This window comes from Balaenoptera physalus (genome assembly GCF_965194825.1).
Source record: "Balaenoptera physalus genome assembly, chromosome: 11".
Taxonomy (NCBI): Eukaryota; Metazoa; Chordata; class Mammalia; order Artiodactyla; family Balaenopteridae; genus Balaenoptera; species Balaenoptera physalus.
In genome coordinates, this window is record NC_138896.1 from 21,459,890 (window position 1) to 21,478,460 (window position 18,571).

Consider the following 18,571-nt stretch of genomic DNA (forward strand, 5'->3'; position numbering starts at 1 on the left):
ACAAAGAAGAAGTATTATTTATATTCCTTTAACTAAGAAAAAAATGCTCAAAATTAAAATTGCTGCAGAAAAGACAGAATTTCTGCATCAAAGTCCACAAGTGCTCTAGGTTTTACAGGGGTTGAAAGCAGTTAGTTTTCCTCTTTGCTAGTATAAAACCAATCAGCAACACATACAGGGCAAGTACCAGGAAGAATTGTTTCTTTAATGAACTCAGGTGATCTCAAAACCAGGATTCCTCCTCTTCCTTTGGTTCAACTGAATAATCAAGACGCCTAATAATTAGTATGCCTGCTCATGAAGAAAACAGTCCAAAAGGGGCTATGAGTATGTGTGCAGTCCTTTCTATAGTGAGGTTTGGAAGAAAATGGTTAATGATCATTAGAATTCCCAGTGCAAAGAGAGAGAAAGTAAGTTTCTATGACTATCATCCTAGCTGTGTGATGTCAGGTAAGTTACTTAATCACTCTGTATGTAGTTTCCTCATCTATAAAATGGATTAATGATGGAAATTATCTCACATCATTGAGGTGAATAATAAATTAATCACGATCTATCTCATGGTAAGCACTCTGTGTTAGCTATTATAATAACTATTATTATGATAAAGGGGCCTAAGATTCTGCTTTGATATGGTCGTATGAGCACAAAGCTTGCTCAAAAAGAAAAATCCCAACTTACTGCTGATAAAAAAAAATAGGATGACTTTGCTTCCTATTTTACTGAGAAAATCTAAGGAAGCCAAAAACCAAAAACATAAAAAAAACACTTCCACATGCTCCCACCACATCAACCAACCTCTTCCAAGTGTGGTCATGCACTCTCCATCTTTCCTTCTGTTACCACGGATAACAAACTGCCCCTGCTCAATCTAAGGACAGCCTGTCCATTGGTGTACTGGATTCCACCCCTTTTTGCCACAAAGACATCACTCCTGCAATTCTATCCTCTCTCTCCTGCAATATCAATTTGTTCTTTCCTATTGGATCACACTAATCAGCAAACTAGCTGTTACCTCTCTCCTAAAACAAAAGCACTAACAAGAAACTTCTCTCAACCACCTCACGCTCGATCTATTGTCTCACTTCTGTTTCTCTTTACAGCAAAATTCCTCAAAAGAAATCAACCTGTTTATTGTCTTTAATTCTTATTTTCCAAGGTTTCTGGAACATACTCCAATCAAATACCCTCACTACTCCACCAAAACTGCTCCTATTAGAACCTACCAGTCCCTAGGAAATCTGACTCCTAGTTACCACTCCGACACACTTCCCTGCTCTTCTCGTGTGTACTGCACGCTAGTCACCTTGGCTTCCTTGCTGTTGTTCAAACAAGCCAGGTCCATTCCCATTTCAAGGTCTTTGTGCTTGTAGTCTCTCCCTGCTAAAGTGCTCTTCCTTTAGATCTTCAAGGCTCCCTCTCTCACCTCACTCAAATCTTTGGTAAACTGTCATAGTCTCAGTAAGGCCTGACTGACCATCCTATTTTAAATTATGACACACCTCCACCCCAGCTGACCCACACATACAACACTCCTTCTCTCCTTTCCTGTTTTATTTTTCTCCATAGAATGTAAGCCCCTAAAGGACAAGGATTTTAGTTCATTTCATTTGCTGCTGTTTCCCTAGCACCTGGGACAGTGCCTGGCACAGAGGAGGTATGTTCACATATAATGAGGTACTTTGTAGCCGTAAAACAGGATGAATTGATGTGGAGCAATTTCTAGGATAAACCGTAAATTTTAGAAAGCAACGGTGTAAAAAAGTATGCTACATTTTGTGTAAGAATGAAGTAGAAATGAGAAACTACACATGTATCGATTCATTTGGCCAAAAAGAAACTCAGAAAAGAAGAAACTAATGAGTTTGGTTATCATCACAAGGTAGGTGTAAATGGGATCAAAAGGACAGGAAAATGAAACTGGTACCAAAGGGTGGATGGAAAGAGAGTCATACTTCTGTTAGTATATACATTTTTGTAAAACACACATTTTTACTTTTTAAACTGTTACATTTCACATATTCAACAAATACATAAATACATAAATAAATAGAAAAGCTGGGGGAGAAAAAAATTAAAATGGAATACAAATAAAACAAACAAGTCTGTATTTCAAATTAATAACAAAACCACCCAGGAGGGGGAAAAATAACTCAAATAATTTTATAATACAGTATTAGGATTATATAAACTCAAACTAAAGATAAAAAGGACTATAAACAATTACTGAACTCTAATTAGTAGGAGTTTTCCCCCAGAGTGGAAAAGGTTCACTACTTAATGTATAGCCTAGGAATGAACACATAAATAAATATAACGGCACCCAGATGCTTCACTGTCAGTGAAGGGGGTTACAAACACAGAAAAGGGAAAGGCTAGAATGAACTCTGCATCTGTAGTGTTTAACTGGAATTAGAAGTATCAGTATGAGGTCAAGGTTTCTAAGTATATACAGAAAAAATAGAAATGTGTGTATATGTGAAAGTGCGTACTTTTTTTCTACTAATGTCTAGCTGAGAGGTCACAGAAACGATGAAATCCCAGTAGTAATGAGCACACCAAGCACTTAGAGCGTGGTTTCTAAACACCTTTTCCCATTGAAAGGAATCAAGGCTCACTGGAGAAATGGCTAATTCCAGGGTTTAGAAAGTACAAGATGAACCTGGAACATCTTGTTGTGTCAGAAAATAAGGAAGTGCTCAAAAAGTGGTGACAATATGCCAAGTGGACCCAGGAGCCAGGCTGAAGGGGCTGCCACTATACAAATCTGGAACAAACAACATCAAAATAAATAATGGTAGTGATAAATTAGTAACACAATAAGAATCCATGAATCCATACTCATTTAAAAAGTGAATAAATAGTCTGCCGCCGCCATATTGTCTGTGTGAAGAGAGGGGAGAGTGGCCGCCGCCACTGCAGCTTCCACCACAGTTTGAAGGAAACAGTTCTGAAACAAGGTCTTACTCCCAGCTGCCTCTCAACACAGTGACTGCCATCTCTCCAAACGTCAAGTCCAGCTTTGTCCGCCAACCTGTCTGACATGTCGGGACCCATGCCAAGCAGGGCCAGAGTTTACACAGATGTTAATATGCACAGACCCCGAGAGTACTGGGATTACAAGTCACATGTGGTGGAATGGGGAAATCAAGATGACTACCAGCTGGTTAGAAAATTAGGCCCAGGTAAACACAGTGAAGTATTTGAAGCCATCAACATCACAAATAATGAAAAAGTTGCGTTAAAATTCTCAAGCCAGTAAAGAAGAAGAAAATCAAGCATGAAATAAAGATTTTGGAGAATTTGCAAGGCGGTCCCAACATCATCACACTGGCAGACATTGTAAAAGACCCTGTGTCACGAACTCCCGCCTTGGTTTTTGAACACGTAAACAACACAGACTTCAAGCAATTGTACCAGACGTTAACAGACTATGATATTCGATTTTACATGTATGATTCTGAAGGCCCTGGATTATTGTCACAGGATGGGGATTATGCACAGAGATGTAAAGCCCTATAATGTTATGATTGATCATGAGCACAGAAAGCTACGGCTAATAGACCGGGCTTTGGCTGAGTTTTACCATCCTGGCCAAGAACATAACGTCCAAGTTGCTTCCCGATATTTCAAAAGTCCTGAGCTACTTGCAGACTATCAGATGTACGATTATAGTTTGGGTATGTGGAGCTTGGGTTGTATGCTGGCAAGTGTGATCTTCCGAAAGGAGCCATTTTTCCATGGACATGACAATTGTGATCAGTTGGTGAGGACAGCCAAGGTTCTGGGGACAGAAGATTTACATGACTATATTGACAAATACAACATTGAATTAGATCCACGTTTTAACGATATCTTGGGCAGACGTTCCTGTAAGCGCCGGGAACGCTTTGTCCACAGTGAAAACCAGCATCTGGTCAGCCCTGAGGCCTTGGATTTCCTGGACAAGCTGCTGCGGTACGACCACCAGTCACGGCTCACCGCAAGAGAGGCCATGCAGCACCCCTATTTCTACACTGCTGTGAAGGACCAGGCTTCAGTGGGCTCATCTAGCATGCCAGGGGGCAGTATGCCTGTCAGCAGCGCCAACATGATGTCAGGGATTTCTTCAGTGCCAACCCCTTCACCCCTTGGACCTCGGGCAGACTACACCAGTGATTGCTGCTGCCAACCCCCTCGGGGTGCCTGTTCCAGCTGCCGCTGGCGCTCAGCAGTAATGGCCCCTTCTGTCTCCTGATGCCTGAGCAGAGGCTGGGGAGTCCACTCACTCCCTTGATGCAGCTTGCGCCTGGCGGGGAGGAGTGAAACACTTCAGAAGCACTGTGTCTGAACCATTGCTTGTGGATTTATAGTAGTTCAGTTATTAAAAAAAAAATTATAATAGGCTGATATTCTTTTTTTTCTTTTTTCTTTCTTTCTTTTTTTTTAACTCGAACTTTTCATAACTCAGGGGAGTCCCTGAAAAATTATCTGCAGGTGGAATATTTCACAGACAAATTTTTTTTCTCCCCTTCCAAGTTCAGTTCCTCATCCCTAAAGAACAAAAATAAACCAGTCTCAATTCTGGCTGTTGCGTTTGGGTGGAGATTTCTTCCCATGCCCACCATTGCTCCCCTACCATCCCACACCTTGAGGGGTTTGTATTTCATGTTCTCCTCCAGAGATTACAAAAATGTAGCTTCTTGAAGGGAGGTGGGAAGGAAGGAGGAAGAAAGGACCCAACCTACAAGAGCAGTGTACTGCTAGTCACTTATATCACTTTACTCCGAAAGTGCTTCAGTGGGGTTATACTGGTGAATCTAGTGGAAATATGTCTTAGTTACACTGAGATGCTGAAAATCTACCCAAAGTGCAGATAGGTCCTGAAAACGACTGTTCAGTATGAATCATGTCTTATTGACCTAACCTAAATGCAACTCACTTATAATTCAGTTTCAGTTCAGTTTAAAACTTTAATACCGTCCCTCCCAGGCTCCTTACCTTGGTCCTCTCCCCTTTCATCTCCCAACAAGCTCTACAGCTGGTAGGAGGGGGAAGGCAAAATCTTTTTCAGTTTTCTTTGACTTGGCCCTTTTGAATTCAGTTAGTTACTGTGTATAATTACTGCTTTTTACAAAAGAAAAAAACACTGTCTATGTTGGTTTCATGCTAGCAACTCTTGAAGAGCTAATGAGAGACGTGGCCACTGCATTTTATTTTAAGCTTTCTACCTTCTTTTCCTCCTACCTTCCCCTTCCCTCACATGCCATCCATTGAGAAGACCTGCCCGTCAGTCTTGTAAATGTACCTGAGAGGTAGGAGCAGAGCCACTATTTCCAGTAAAACTGAAATGGTAGACCTGTAATTGTGGGAAAACTAAACTCTCTTGTTACAGCCCTGCCACCCCTTGCTGTCTGTATATACATAATACTTTGTCCTTCATATGTGAAAGATCCAGTGCTGGAATTCTTTGGTGTAAATAAACGTTTGGTTTTATTTATCCCCCCCCCCCCAAAAAAAGTGAATAAATAGTGAGCGAGAAGGGAAAGTTTTTTCTTATATTAAAAAAGCCAACAATTAAATGTAGAATAAATGATGGAATTAAAGACATCACATGTCCAATGAAGAGTAACAACTGTTTCAGGCAAAAATATAGTGGATGAAAGTTTTATGAGAATCATGATATTTACACAATCTGAATATATCTCCCCACTAGATATTTAATAATTACAAAGACAAAAAAAGTAACTTCACAGTATAGAAACCTGGAAGACACCACCTTAACCAAATGATCAGAGTTAACATCACCAGTAACAAGATATATAGTTGCCTCCTAATATGATGCAAAGAGAAGAACAGAACATCACTTCTGTGCTATCTTGCCAAAAATGTATAACCTGAATCTAATCATGAGGAAACATCAGACAAACCCAAACTGAGGAAAATTCTGCCAAATAAATGGCCTAAACTTAAAAGAAAAAAAGTCTAAAGACAAAGTCTGAGGATATGTTCCACAATAAAGACATGAAAATTAAATGAAATGGGTGATGGTGGAATGGATCCTGGACAACAACAAAAACTTATTTTTCTTTTCCTACAAAGGACGTTAGTGGAACAATTGGCTAAACTCCAATCATGTCTGGCGATCAGATAATAGTATTATATGAATGTTAATTTTTTGACTGTGATAACTGTAATGATAATATAAGAGAATAGCCTTGTCTTCAGGGAATAAACAATTGAGTATTTAGGACAGGCTTTCTCAACTAGAGTTCTGGCAAAGAACGAAGCCCTACAGAAAATGACTTGAGTAACTATTTTTTCAATTCTCCCAAGGATGGCATGTAGCTAGTAGCACTGAACACACATGGGAGAGAAGTTAATTCATTGCATACCTATTACTTCAGGGCTTAGCATGTCTTAGGACTTTAGGGCCTAATTCTCTCATAGTTTGAGATGAGGTATTATGTCTATAACTTACTCTCAAAAGGTTCAGAAAAAATGTACATATAGGTACATGTATGTATAGAGAAATTAGTATAGACAGACTCATAAAACAAACATAGTAAAATGTAAACATTTAGGGACTGTGGGTGAAGGGTGTATGGGTATTCTTTATATTATTTTATAACTTTTTTGTAAATCTGAAATTACTTCAAAATTTAAATGTTATCTTATTTTATTTTTTAAGAACATGGGAGCTGAGGGCTTCCCTGGTGGCGCAGTGGTTAAGAGTCCGCCTGCCAATGCATGGGACACGGGTTCGAGCCCTGGTCCGGCAGGATCCCACATGCCGTGGAGCAGCTAAGCCCGTGCGCCACAACTACTGAGCCTGTGCTCTACAGCCCCCAAGCCACAACTACTGAGCCCACTGCCACAACCACTGAAGCCTGCACGCCTAGAGCCTGTGCTCCGCAACAGGAGAAGCCACCGCAATGAGAAGCCTGCGCACCACAATGAAGAGTAGACCCCACTCGCTGCAGCTGGAGAGGGCCAGCGTGCAGCAAGGAAGACCCAATGCAGCCAAAAATAAATAAATTTAAAAAAAAAAAAAATATATATATATATATAAATTAAAAAAAAAAAAAAGAACATGGGCGCTGAGAGTTAGTATATTGTGATAGTTAAAGCTGAATGTTCAAACTCTGGAATCAGATTTTGGCTCAACTTCCCACTGTGCTCTTTTGTAGCTATGAGAACTTGGGTAAGTTACTTCCTTCAGCTTCAAACTTCAATTTCGATAAAATAACTAAGATACCATTACATATCTTAAGGAGTTGCCATGGGAACCGAGACACTGTCAATAAAGGACGTGGCTCAATGCCTGGGTCTCAACAGATGCTCAATAAATGGTAGGTTCTATTATTTTCTTAATTCCATCTTCACAGTCACAAAAACACTAACATTTCTTGAGCTCATCCTCTGTGCCTGTCTCTTATGCAAAGCCTTGTTCAAAATCCATTTAAAATAGTTAACTAAATAATAAATAATAATCAGTTAATGATTAATATGAAGATTAAGCAAAAACCAGAAAAACATTTATGGAGAATGCTAGGAGGAAAAGGAAGACTTTAGAATCACAACTAAGTAAAGATATGCATCCATACAGACAAATAGCTATTCTAAGATGCTGGCTGTATGGGAGTCTTGTCTTTTAAAAGGTGTATTACTGTTAAGGTCAAAAGGAGAGTAGAGTGGAAATAAACGATTCTGAGCATGGTCATAGCCTGGTAAATGAATTACAATATTCCCTAATTTTATCAGCCCAGGGTATCATATTTGCCCTAAATAGCCAATCAATTGTAGGGCACCAAGGAAAAAAATTAAAAATAAGGAAAAAATTAAAAATAAGGAAGTCTTTTAGAGGTCAGCACCTAGAAAATAAAATACAGTCTGGCTGTCAAAATTTAAAGTAATCCATGACACTTCCCTAGTTCAAAATACTATAACTGCTTCCTACCACTCTAAGAATAAAACCTAAAGTTTTCACTGCGCTGCATAATGTGGTACCTCTCCCTACCTTCAGCCTCACACAACACATCAGAATCTTTACACTTGCTCCTTCTGCCTAGAATGCTCTCCCCCCAAGTAGCTTGCTCCTTTATTTGATCAAGTCTCTGACTGAAAATTATTTCCTCAAAAAGAGGCACACCCTGACTACTTCATCTAAAATAGCTACGTCCCCTTAGCCTGTTTTACAATATTTCTCTTCATAGCACTTATCATCATCCAACTTTGTGGTATATATCTTATATTTGTTAACTTGTCTCTCTCCTACTAGAATATAACTTCCATTAGGGTTAGGACTTAGTCTTTTGTTCACTGCAACAGTCCTAGCGTCTAGAATACATTTGTAGAATGAATGAAAAGTATGACTGAATATCAGAACCAAAAAAGAGCCACCATCATCCTCTAAGCCTCAGTAGCAATATAACAGGCTAGGCTAGTAGCCCTGGCTGGTCCATCTGGCAAACCCAAATATATACTTCAAGTCTTAGCTTCAGGGTACCCTTCGCTAAGAGGTTTCTCTTACCTCTTCCTAGGAAAAGACTGGTTCTCTCTTCCATGGCTAGGATCAGAGTACACAGAATAGGCAGACAGGTTGAGTACAGAACTTCAAAGCCCAAGGCTATCCTTACAGTTGAAGGATGTACGTGACAAGCAGATAAAGTCGATAAAGTGTTATCTAAAAAACTAGATAATGATTACTGTATCAGGTCCCAGGCTAGGGATTACCTCATTTATTTTTCATTGATTACATGGATTATCTCATTTAATCTTCCCAAGATTGTAAAATAGGTATGAATACCAATGTTTTCGCCTTACAGATAGAAAATCTGATGCTCAGGGCAGTTAAATAACTACGTAAGAACTCACAGCTAGTAAGTAGCAGAGCCAGTATCTAAATCTCCATCTTCTGACTCCAGGGCCTGCTTAAGCATTGGGCATACTGCCTTTTGGGGGCTGCAAATCAATCACAAAGGAATTACTAAAAGCCTATTGTGAATAAACCTGTTGAAAAGGAGTAGAAAATACACTTAAATTGGTAGGACAGGACTCGGTTTTAGCACTCTGCTATCTCAGGAGCTAAGAAAGGGTCATGTATCTTCTTTCCATGTATCTTCTCCCATTCCTCCTTGTCTCCCCCAGTTTCCCTCTCCTCTGGCCTCAAAAATCCACCGTTTATATAGAAACATACAGCCTGGTATGTTACTTACCATAACAACAAAGACTCAAGACTATCTTCCTTTTGGCTCCAAAAGGTCTCTAGTCCATAACTATTCACAACACTCAATTCTTCCCTCTCCTAGAGGAAAAAAAATCAATAATGTAGAAATTTATAATTTTTGTGAAATTTATAACTTTTCTGAGGCTTGGACATCAAAAAATTGGTTCCATTTACTCCCCAGTCTGGTCAGTATCTTTCAACCGTAACTTACCTCTTCCCACCTTTCCTTACATTCTGTTTTCTCCTGCGAGAAGCACCTGCCACTGGTAGCCATCAGTTCCTTCCCAACAGCTCTAGACAAAACATCGAGAATCCCTCTGGGTAATGACTAACCTTAACTTCATAATAAAGCCCTGAGTCCTGTTCTACTTGTTTCAATTTTTACCTCAACTTCTGAGATCAATGACCCATTCTTCTACCACTATAAACCTCAAGATGCAGTTGATAAGGGCATACGATACAAAGCTATATATAATGCCTGTTTCCAAAAATGGTTATGGAATGATTAAACAAACCAGATTTTTCTGCATACAGATTCGATGCAACATGACCAATCTCTGCCTTAAAGATAGGGGTGGGCGGTGGGTGTAGAACATTCAACGTCCTTGTTTTGTTTTTTCCCCCCAAAGTGAAAGATACACTTAGATCACTTAGAAAAGTGCCTGGCAGTGTTTACTATTATCTCCAGGAACGATAGTACTAAGCTTCTCTTCCTTCAACTTTTCATTGACCTCCTTTCAGTCGCCGTCAGGGGGGAGTCCCAGACCCTGCTCTGTTGCGAGGACCAGAGGCTGCTCCTACCAGGCGGAGGCCGAGGGGGTCTCCGGTCCCGCAGAACCCCTCCCCCGATCCCTGGGCCCCGCAGGCCATGCCCCTCCCAGGCCCCGCGGGCCGCGCTTACCACGGCAGCAGCCGGCGCCGCCTCTCCGCCTGGGACGGCACTTCCGGTTACTCTCCGGACACTCGGCTTTGGGTTTCCCGGCGGCCGCAGGCTCCGGGCGGTAAACCTAAGGGCCCACCTTCGGGAAAAGAAGGAAAGCCAACCTGGGAGGCCGACTAGAGCCAGAAGCAGCCCCCTTTGCGTGGCTCGGCGAGGGCAGTTGGGGCCAGGCCATCCAGGGGGCGCTTTAAGGGCCGACAAGGCCGGCTACCCGAGCCCTTTCAGCCTAGCTGGGAAGCAGCCGGCGCAGCCCCGCCCCCTCGAATCACATGATCACCCCCTGTTCAGCCACTAGGGCGCTCCACCCCCGGCCTCTGGGCCAATAGGGGCCGAGCCTCTGGACAGGGGGCGGGGCCCTGGGGCGCCTGCGCTCCGGGGCCCTTGGTGTTTCGGGGCGGAGCAGTGGAGGACTTTATTTAGGGATCCTTTCTGATGCTACGGACGTCTGGGGGTGACGAGAGGACCCCACTGCCACCTTGTCTAAGAAGAAGCAACCCTGTTTATATTAGTTTCCGACTTATGTTCTCTTTCCTGAAGGCTGTTAAAAGTGGACTCGAGGCAGGAGGAGCCTCAGAAGACATGGATGCCACCGACCCAGTGGAAAACACCCCGAAGGATCTGGAAGAAATGGAGGATCCCAAAACACAGTGGAAGCGCTCCGTCACCCAAGATGTGGCCAGAGAGATGAATGAAATGCTTTAAAGGGGGGATAGTGTTGGCTTTGTGTGGGTAGAGAAAACTGCAGAGGAGGATAGGACTGCTCTGATTGTAGGTTTCCCAGTCCTTCCTGATTGTTTATGGGCTGGAATCAACTTAAGTAATCACCTATGTTTGGGTTGGAGCAGAAATGAGATTTCCTTCAGAGAGAAGTAAATATACCTATATCTACATTTCCCCTTGCTCAGTTGTTCAATGAAAAAAAAGTTTCCTAAAATCCCTCAGACATCAAAGGGGAAGGATTAGTACTAGGAATATAGAGGACAAAAAACTGGGTAATGAGACCAAGAACCTGGATTGGGAGAAAAATACTGAGTTTAGGGAGTGGTGAGAGTATCATCAGGGTCATAACCGTCATTTATTCAAGATTAACTAATCATGTTCCTAATTCTGGAATTCTTCCCCAGAGTAGTTGCAGCTTAGTTTCATGTTTGTTTTTAATCAAAACTTCCAAGTAAGTCCCAAATATTCTATCCAGAGCCTTCTTAATATTTGAAATAATTTTTAATAACTTTAGAGTATGTGATATGTTCCAGACATTGTTCTCATCATTTTACACGTATTATCCCTTTAACTTGTAACAAAAATTCTATGAGTGATGAATTGGGAGACTGGGATTGACATATATACACTATGTATAAAATGGATAACTAATAAGAACCTGATATATAAAAAAATAAAATAAAATAAAATTCAAAAAAATTCTATGAGATGTTTATTATTATTTTTATCTTAGGAGAAAACTGGTGCAGGAAGAGATTGAGTACCTTGCCCAAGATCACACATTTAGTAACTAGTGAAGCTGAAATATGAACATTCATACCAGAGCCTGTGCTTGCCATCATTGTACTTATAGGGCTGTATCAATAGTGGTGACTGTATAGTGGAAAAGTACTGAGTTCTGATTCCTGCACTGTGTATAGGAAGGTCTCAATAATTGTTGAATTGAACTCTTCAGCTTTTTCTTTAAAGATACATTGACCCAAGAAAAGAGCTCATTTTATTCATTGTTTCATTCACTCAACACATGTTTATTGAGCACTTCCAATTCACCTGACACGATGCTGAGTATTAGGAATTTAAAGGCAGGAAAGAATCAGTCCCATTCCTCTAACGGGTCACAGCCTAGTATGGAGCGAGCAAGTGGTGTGATAGAGGTAGAAGTTACATAAGGTAGTGTGGGAGCAGAGAGAAGGAGCACTTGTTTGAGAAAGGGTCAGAAATGACTCTGTAGAACGTGGGGCATGAGGTGAGGCTTGAAGGAATGGCAGCAAGGAGTTGAAGATGGGACTGGAATGGAAGATGGGAAATAGGTCAGAGATGTTTTAATGTGATTTCAGTTAATGGACTTTATCTTGTAAGAAATGGGAATCCATTCATGGAGTAGCTCAATTATCCCCAATCTTAAAATCTTTAGAAGGATGATTTTATTTTAGTTTTACATATAGAGAGAAGCAAAACAGGAAGCCTGGAGACAAGGATAAAGAATAAGGTAGAGTAGCCTGAAAATTAGGAAAATGAAAAAAATGGGTCATGGCAACCAAGGGAGGAGAGGTTCAGTTAAAAGGTTATTGAGAGCAATGTCAAAGAGATCAGATGAGATGTCACCAAAGAACATTGGATAAAGTTTACATGAGAATTACTATGTTCTAAGTGCTGTTATAGGCACTTTATAGTATTAGCTCACTTAATCATCCAACAACCCTGTGTGCTTTAATTCTCACAATAACCCCATATTATAGATGAGGAAGATGAGGTACAAGGAGGATAAGTAATTTGGGCAAAATCATGCAGCTGATAAGAGGCAGAATGGGGATTTAAACACTGGGAGTCTGGCTTCTGAGTCTGTGCTTGTTACCACTACCCTATCCTGCCTCTCTAAAGAGGCTCTGCGGAGTTCAGAAAAAAAAGAGGTTTTTTTCTTTAGTAAGGGCAGCTTCTGCGGAGTGTGGTGGAAAGGGAAGTAGAGAATGCAGGTAGCATCATCTTTTCTTTCAGAAGCTTGGCTATGAAGAAGAACAAAGAAAGACCATCTCTAGCATGGAACACAGGACTTAAACAGTGAGCAGGGCCTAGGGCTTCAGGGTGGGGAAATTTTAATATGTTGCTAAAGGAAACAAGTTCATAGAAAGGATGAGGATTCAGGAAAGGGGTATATGATGTAGAGAGGTCACTTAGGAGACAGGAGAGGCTGAGGTCTGCAGTACGAAGAAGAACTAGCCTTGAATGGGAGAAGGAATCTGAGATCAGAGCAGGAAAATATATCTGTGTTGCTTTGGTCTTGTTCAGAAACCCTTACTTTTAGAATTTGGAAGGAGGAAACCCAACTAGCCATAGATACTGTATTCATCAGGCTCCCATCTATTCTATTAGTCATTTGCCAGAACCCTGATTCAGAGGATTTTTCTCATAAGAAATAATCTTCTGTCTAATTGAATCCAAAGATAAAAATCAGTAATATATTTTTAGAAAATAAATCACCATGTTCATGTTTCAACAATTCCAGTAGGATAGCATTGCTGTTCTTCAGCTCCTGATTTCCCAGGGTATCTCAGATTTTGCCACTGAAGGATAACCAAGCAAGAGGAGAATGAACAAGTACCTCAAAGTGGCTTCTCACAGTTGGAAAGTTAATTCGGGTGTCTCATTTTATCTTTAAAACTCATGCAATTTGCATTCTACCCTGTGATCTAGTTGGCACTGGAAATAGAAAATTAAAAAAAATTCGTTCCTATCATTAATAAATCATAGTTGAAAAATGAAATAGATATTTGCCTAGTTCAGAGGTGGCAAATCTATGGGGTAAATTACTAGTTTCCCCCCCCCCCCCCATATCCATGGCACTAACACCAATCAGTTGTGAATTCTCTTTTCCACTTTACAAAAACTTAAGCTCAGGTACCTTCTCAATACAATATCCACTGTCAGTCAATCAGGATGGATTTTGCTTTGCTACCCCTGTGCATGAGAGAAGTTTAATTCAATAGCATACGAACTAGAGGAAAGATCTGTACAAAGTACCATAAGAATGTTGAAGGAAGTGGGTTATTCTGTCTGGAGGGATCAGAGGAGACTTTACAAAAAGAGATAGGTAGTCTATGGCTGTTATGATTGCTTTGTTCCACAACTCTTCAGAGAGCCAGGTTTCTTCCAGTTCATTGTCCCCTATTCCTTGGAATGTTGCCTTTATCTGGTAGGTAGAATTCTAACCATCACATTCACATTTGAGACAGAAAGATGGAGGAAGAGACAAAGAAGAAAAGGCAAAGGGCATGTGCCAGCTTTTAGTAAAGGAAGTTTCCAAGAAGCTGCCACACAGTCATTCCACCTGCATCTCATTGGCCAGACCTCAGTCACACTGTCACATGGAGTAGCAAGTACTAATCCTATGGATGAAGGTGAATATGGATATTACATGGGAATCTGGGATGGGGGGAAGGAAGGAGGGAAGTTGCTTTGCTAAATACTGGATTAAATCAAGTGGTCTATTTTTCATTTTCTGCATGACTCTTGTAGCTATAACCCCCCCCATAATATGCATGTTCATCTTCTTCCATAGGAATAGAACCCAATATTTTTGGAAAGCATATGGACAGCAGAATAAAAATTAACTCCCTTGCAGTTACAGAGCATAATGAGACAATGATAGTCACTAAATAAGAAGGGTAACAAAGGTAAGGAAATCTGGAGAGAATCAGCTTGAAGAAGCAAAAAATGAAGTTGGTAGTATGCAGGGTCCAGTAGATAAAGAGGGAGTGAATTATGTGAAGAGGGCAGAACTTCCTTTGGGAAATCTGATGAAAAGCCACCAGGGATTTGGCCATATCTGAAGTCTCCTTTTAAAAGAGCTCAAGTGGAGGGAGCTAGCTCAAGTCTGGAGGGGAGAAACAGCAGAGGGAAATTTCTGAGTGTGTCTTGTTTTATCCTGTTAGTGGCTCCATTCCTTCCTTACCAGAACTTGTTTCTCTCCCAAGGAGAACTCAAGGAACTAAGTTGAGTTTCTGTCTTGGCCCTCAACCTCGTGGCTCCCCTCTTGCTGAAATAGACTTCTCGTGGCTCCCCTCTTGCTGAAATAGACTTCTATCTCCCCTTACTGAGTACAAATCTTGTTCTTAGACACTGACATTTAGCAGTGTCTGGGACATCTGTTTTGAACATCATCTTTGGCTTTCCCCTGGTGCAAAGGGTAAGCAAGATCACTTACCCTTTGCAACCGGGGACGGCTATAGAGAGAGTGGTTACTTTGTTGCAGGCTAGGTCTTTATTAGGTGGGTATTACTGACTCAAGCCTATATACACAGATGCTTTGATTGCCCTAATTTTCAAAAAAAGTTCTCCTCCTATACGTGAGGAGGTCTATCATAAATCTCAAGTATAATCTTCTGCCTCAAGTGTCTTCAGGTTGTTTTCCTAACTTAAAATTTTTTCAACAAATGGTTGCCACTTTTTTTTTTGGCATGAGTTTTGAGTTAAACCAAACCAAACCAAACCAAACCGAGATGAGCACGTTGCATCAGTCCTCCAGGTAGCCCCCAGACAGGTTAGAACAGACCTATATGATAATTTGAGAACAAGGACTGTTCTGCTTTCTTTGGAATCAGGCAGCAGGCTCCCACACTGGGAACACACACTTCTGTCTTTAAGTCTGCTGCTGAGCCAGAGGGGGAGTGGGGCAAGAGCAAGTAAACATGCCACAAAGATTCCTACCATATTTTAGTTGACTTTTTCTTGATTCAGCTTTCATTGGTTGCTGTAAAGTTTGGACTACCTTCCAGAATTCTCAATTAGCTTTCACATTTTCTGCTTGTTTTTAAATGTTTTTGTCAAGGGACAGGAACTTAGAGCTGCCTGCTCTGCTTCCTTGCCCCAAATGTTTTTATAGAGCATCTCAAACTCTTCCAAAGAAATTCTGCAATATTAATTCACAAAACATGTGAACATAACTGAAGAATCCTTCCCCTTCTGCAGGCTGAGGAACAATATTCTTAGGTTAATAAAAACTTTTGTGCTTTTGTTGATGTGTTGTTGATATTGATGTTTGCTGATGTGTTTAAGACAACAGAAACCTTCAAAACAAATAAAGAAGAACCTTTGGAATTTGGGGGATAAGGAAGAAAAAAGAAAAAGAAAAATCAGGTAAAACATAGTAGAGAAATAAGTTAGGGCTCAACAGATTGTTTTGTAAGCTAATACATAGGCTCTTCTTTTTAGAGAACAATTATGTATTAACTCAACATCAGCCTAGCCAATGATCTAGGTACACAGCCTGAACACAATTGGTGCAAACAGTTTTAATTTACTCATTCAGCTAATATGTATCAGACACTAATCGAGGGGCTATGCATGTGACGGACATCATGCCCCAAAATTGCTCTGAATGAAAGAAGTGGCAGTTCTCAAGAGAGACATGATTGTAGAATCCTTTGTATTCCCTGAAAGGGCTGTGAGTCAGTTCTTTATGGCTCCTGTAACAAATTACCATGTACTTAGTGGATTAAACAATACAAATTTCTTATCTTACAGTTCTGTAGTTCAGAAGTCTAATTGAGGGCACACTGGGTTAAAATCGAGGTGTTTGCAGTGCTGCGTTCCTTTCTGGAGAATCTGCTTCCTCGCTCTTTCCAGCTTCTAGGTTTCCTGCAGCTTTTGGCTCATAGCCTTCTTCTTCCATCTCCAAAGCCTGCAATGAAGGACCAATTTCTTCTTATGTCACATCTCTCCAAGCCTTCTGTCATTGCAAAACTCTCTGACTACAGCCAGAAAACTTTCTCCACTCTTAAGGACTCATATGATTAGATTGGGCTCACCCGGATGATCTCCCCATCTCAAGGTTGTAAACTTGATCACATCCGCAAAGTCCTTTTTGCCATCATGGTAATATATTCACATGTTCCTCCTGTACTGATTGCTCATGTCAGGGGAGGACTCTAACGACTTGGAGGGTAACAAAGTTCATCATTATTGCCAACCACCAGAAATAGAAGTCCAAACAAGTCTGCTCACCGCATCTTGCTATCAGAGTCACCAGGGAAAACACAACACAGTCAAGCACAGGATGGAACAACACTTTACTTACACAGCGAAGAGACAGAGCAAGGTCAGCTTTAATAAGTGTGTCCGTCCCCCATGTCTAGCAGGTCCCCACAGCAGCTATGCACACCCCTCTCATGCCACAGTAGGAGGACCACAACCCCTTTCCCGTGGGGTCTGAAATACTGGAAGCTGGGAGCATGCCTGAGGGTCACTGATGCATGTGCTTAAGCAGAACAAAGGAATACACATTATGAAACAGGGAAATAGATTCCCACATAAGGCAATAAGCCTGGCACAGACTGTGTGGGCTCTTTATCTCTTGGTAAGGATGTGTTCCAGGCACAAGGCCCATTCTTATCTGACCAAGCAGGGGCTGAAAGACTGTGCACACGAGACCGCCTTTCTCAAGAATCCACCCCAAATCTACTGAAACAATAGATAAAGCATGTCAGATCTGGTAGGACCCTAGTCTACCTCAAATTTGGAAGCATAACTGGGTCCATTGGGTTCCCTGAACAATCTGTGCAGATGCAGCTCACTGGCAGAGACTTTCTGTCCTTTTGAGAGAGCACTTTACCAGGTTCACTAAAAGAACTACACCCAGGAGTATGACCAGTCCTCCCTGGAGCCTGGTCCTCCGCTAGGAACCCCAAGTGCCAGGGCTGAGCCAGCTGAAGAGGTCAAAGAATGAGTCTAGGTATGACACCTAAAACACGAGCAAAAAGAAAAGAAGCAAAAGTAAACCCTACAGAATTCGAACCTGCCAGTCCAGGCAACCACAAGAGTAATTCCAAGCAATAAATATCTTTATGTGTGAAAAAAAGAGCTAGGGCAAGGTTGAAGATAAGGTTCATCTACGTGAGGCCACTCCTTCAAGACTAGGAAAGGGCTGTTTTATGTAATATATAGAAAAAACACCGAGTAGCAAAATGAGAAAACAGAGGAATATGTTCTAAAGGAGAAAACAAGATAAAACCTCTGGGGGCAGGGGGCAGACCCAGTAAAAAGGAATAAGTAATTGACCTGATAAAGAGTTTAAAGTAATAGTCATAAAGATGATCAGCAAGCTTGGGAGAAGAATGGATGAACACAATGAAAACCTCAACAAAGACATAGAAAATATAAGAAAGTACCAAACAGAAGTCATAGAGCTGAAGAATACAATAACTGAACCGAAAAATACACTAGAGGCATTCCACAGCAGATTCTTTTTCTGGAGCTCATAGTCTCTTGCTCCCTCTGGTGTTTATCTGTGGTGCTGCAGGTTCTGTGGAGCTGCCACAAGCTGCCAAACTCTCTGGTGTTCTCTGTGGCCCCAGGCCTCCGAAGTATGATGGTTCCGTGTCAGTGCTCGTAATCACGTGAGACAGAAACTTGTCCCTTGGGCAGCCTCCCCTGCACTCCCCCGAAAACCAAAATGTTGGACATATGTTCCATTCTTTCCTTTCCTTCCCAAGAGGGAAACAATAAGTTGGGCATTTTCTCCTGATCTTGCTGGGCTCTGTCAGCTTGGAGGAAAGTCTACAGTGGGTAGAATGCAATGGTTTTATTTATTCATTTCAATGGAGCCATTCTTGGCTTTGCAGTACTTGGGGTACTGCAACTTCTCAACTGGTTTCTGGAGCTCTCATAAAAGCTTTTTGGACCATATATTGATGTTAAGTTGGTGTCTC

General features: G+C 41.2%; 1 protein-coding gene and 1 pseudogene across 2 annotated transcripts in view; one reads left to right on the plus strand and one right to left on the minus strand.

Annotated features, from left to right (window-relative positions):
* Positions 1 to 10,512, minus strand: part of LOC309637346 (olfactory receptor 2M2-like) — a 31,813-nt gene extending 21,301 nt beyond the window's left edge. The window contains 2 exon segments of the mRNA XM_082411755.1: positions 9,198 to 9,286; positions 10,110 to 10,512. The gene's annotated coding sequence lies outside the window, so the exon portion shown is untranslated.
* On the plus strand, positions 3 to 9,190 carry LOC309637345 (casein kinase II subunit alpha pseudogene; annotated as a pseudogene). Its single transcript has one exon. The product of its transcript is annotated as a casein kinase II subunit alpha pseudogene (transcript).
* Positions 10,513 to 18,571: the final 8,059 nt, after the last annotated feature.